The 2634-nt window shown below is 51.6% G+C and overlaps 1 non-coding gene across 1 annotated transcript; it reads right to left on the bottom strand.

Moving 5' to 3' along the window:
• Positions 1 to 220: 220 nt before the first annotated feature.
• Positions 221 to 307, bottom strand: LOC112578936. The gene has a single exon (XR_003103376.1). It is a non-coding gene; the product is annotated as a small nucleolar RNA SNORD35 (small nucleolar RNA).
• Positions 308 to 2634: the final 2327 nt, after the last annotated feature.

Here is a 2634-nt window from a genome sequence, read left to right as displayed (position 1 = left end):
GGAGGGGGAACTAGGTGCGTCTTCACTTGCTGTCTTCACTTGCTGCCCGGGGATGCCCCCAAGACTTCATCCTTACTGCCCTGAGACGCCTGTCTCCTTCCCCAGCCAACCCCCAGGGCTGGTGTGGACCCTCACACACAGGGCTCCTAAAACAGACGACGTCCCTCAGATGTGGGGTTCACATATTTGGGCTCACAGATGCCACAATATATTCTTTTCTTTCCTGGCATCAACTGAGCCGTTTGCATGATCGGCACTGCCCAGAGTGGCATCCACAGACCATTGTGAGAAAAAGCCATTATCTGCCGATACCCCAATATTTTTTAAGGTTCGCTGTCAGCAAACCCCACATTCGGAGCTCACCTCAAAATCTGATAGCTCCTAGGCTCGGGCTGACAGACAGACCTAGGATTCAGCTTAGTCTTAACACCCAGTGCAGATCTATAGCCTCCTAAACCTCACGCCTCCTAAACCAAGATCAGCCCCAAGCTCAGAGTTAGACTCCCCAGACTGACATCCCTCCAGGGGTGGGCTTCTACACGTATTTGGCACAACTCCAGATTCAGACATCTTCTCGAACTAGACTCTAACCCTTAGCTTGAGCATCCCCAGCCTTGGGTTGCCCCCAGAATCCGAAGGGTCACCCTCAGATTCAGGCATCCTCCCCCAAAGAAGCTCGGACCAAGCCTGAGGTCACTGCAGGCTCAGGCTCTCCCAGGACCCACCCAGGGGCAATGAAACTGTTCACTGGCGATGACCAAGGAAGCAATGACCTGGGAAGTTTCAGGTCCGCCCTTGCCCTTTCTCCCAGGCCAGGAAGGCAGCGAGCTGTTTTCATCTGTCACCCAGCTCCTGATGCCTCATTTATCTCCCTTTCAATGGACTCGGGACTCACTTAAGGGAAGGCTTGTCTCATCTTTTCACCCCTTTGTTGCTTCCTCTTCCATCTAGAACCCTCCATCTTAGCTGGGCCTTTCCCCCTCCAGGTTTTAGAGAGGAGAGGGTAACATTTATTGCGCATCTTCTGTGTACCATGAGTGTGGTCTCATGGAACTCTCACCATAACTGTTCTTTTTAAAACAATTATTGATTTTTATTTCTGGCTGTCCTGGGTCCTCGTTGCCGTGTGGGTTTTTCTCCAGTTGCAGCGCTCAGGCTTCTCACTGCGACGACTTCTCTTGCGGCAGAGCATGGGCTCTAGGGTGCTTGGGCTTCAGCAGTTGCAGCATGTGGGCTCAATAGTTGTGGCTCCCAGGCTCTGGAGCAGACTCAAAAGTTGAGGTGCATGGGCTTAGTTGCTCTGAGGCTTGTGGGATCTTCCCGGATCAGGGGTCACACTTGTGTCTCCCACCTTGGCAGGCAGATTTGTTACCACTGAGCCATCAGGGAAGGCCCTCACCATAATCTTTTGACTAGATTTTTATTATATCCATTTTTTTGATAAAGAAACAGAGGGACGGAGAGGTTAAGTCACTTGTCCAAAGCCACACAGCCCTGAAGCGTGGGAATTTTGTCTCTGCCAAGGATCTGGTCCTTGTATGGGCTTGGGCGTGCCCTCAGGTGGTGGGGCTCCAGGGGGTGCTGTGGCCTTTGGAGAAGGCACAGTGGGAAGGCTGCTGTTGTCGCTGAGCCCAAGTTTGTATTGTTTCCACATCGGCAAGACTCATTATTTCCAGTAGACAGGAGGATGGGGGGAACAGGGGCGTGGAGGACACCGCAGTGAGATCAAGGACACCGGTTGCCGGGGCCAGTAGCCATGGGGGTGGTGGGGGCAGGAGATGGCCTTTGCCAGAGACAGTGATGAATGGGTCGGGTCCCAGCGGCAAGGTGCTGAAGGGCAGAGACCCAGTTCCTGCGTGTGTGTGTGTGTGTCAGGGGTCAGAAATCACTGCCCCCCTGGGACTACCCCATCTTGAGTGAAGACCAGAGAGTCTATGGGACCTCTGGAAGACTCACAACCCCTGGAAGGCCCGACAGGATGCAGAAGGCAGGCTGGAGCCCCGTCTGTGCCCCCCAGCTCTGCAGTTTCCTGCGGGACCCAGTGGGGTTTGAGTGTTGAACCAGGATCTGGGGCTGAATGAGAGAGAGCCTGGCTGCACTGGGGAGCACGTGACTGTTGGAACCAGGCGGTATCCCTTCCCAGCTAGGTGACCTGGAGCAAATCATTTCACCCCTCTGAGCCTCAGTTACAAGTAAACAGGTGCAGTGAGGCTCATCTGCGGGGTGGTGAGGGTTGAAAGGTACACGCTAAGTGCTCGTTCAGGAAATGGTGCTTTATATTATAAAGGGGTTACCATGCCAGCACTCTAAATGGCTGGCCCTGAAAATTGCCTCTAAGGGGAATAGGGATGGAACCCAAATCCCTCAGCTGAGAGTGGCTTTTTTTTTTTTTTTTTTTTTAAGAGAAACAAGTAATATAATCCTCAAAGGATTTTCCCTTTTGGCTCTAAAAAATAAATAAATAAATAAAACAACTAATATCTTCATTTCCATCCTCCCTTTTAAGCTAATTTGTGGAAAATTAAAACAGGGAACTCACGGTGGCTGGCATTTTAATTGGATCTTGACTGGCGTCCTCACTAGGATTCCCTGATTAGTGTCTTCAGTTAAATCCTCTATGCTTCTTTTAGCTGA

The sequence above is a fragment of the Bubalus bubalis genome, chromosome 14, assembly GCF_019923935.1.
Source record: "Bubalus bubalis isolate 160015118507 breed Murrah chromosome 14, NDDB_SH_1, whole genome shotgun sequence".
Classification (NCBI taxonomy): domain Eukaryota; kingdom Metazoa; phylum Chordata; class Mammalia; order Artiodactyla; family Bovidae; genus Bubalus; species Bubalus bubalis.
The sequence above is the reverse complement of the archived record's forward strand: the minus strand, read 5'-3'. Positions and strand labels throughout refer to the sequence as shown.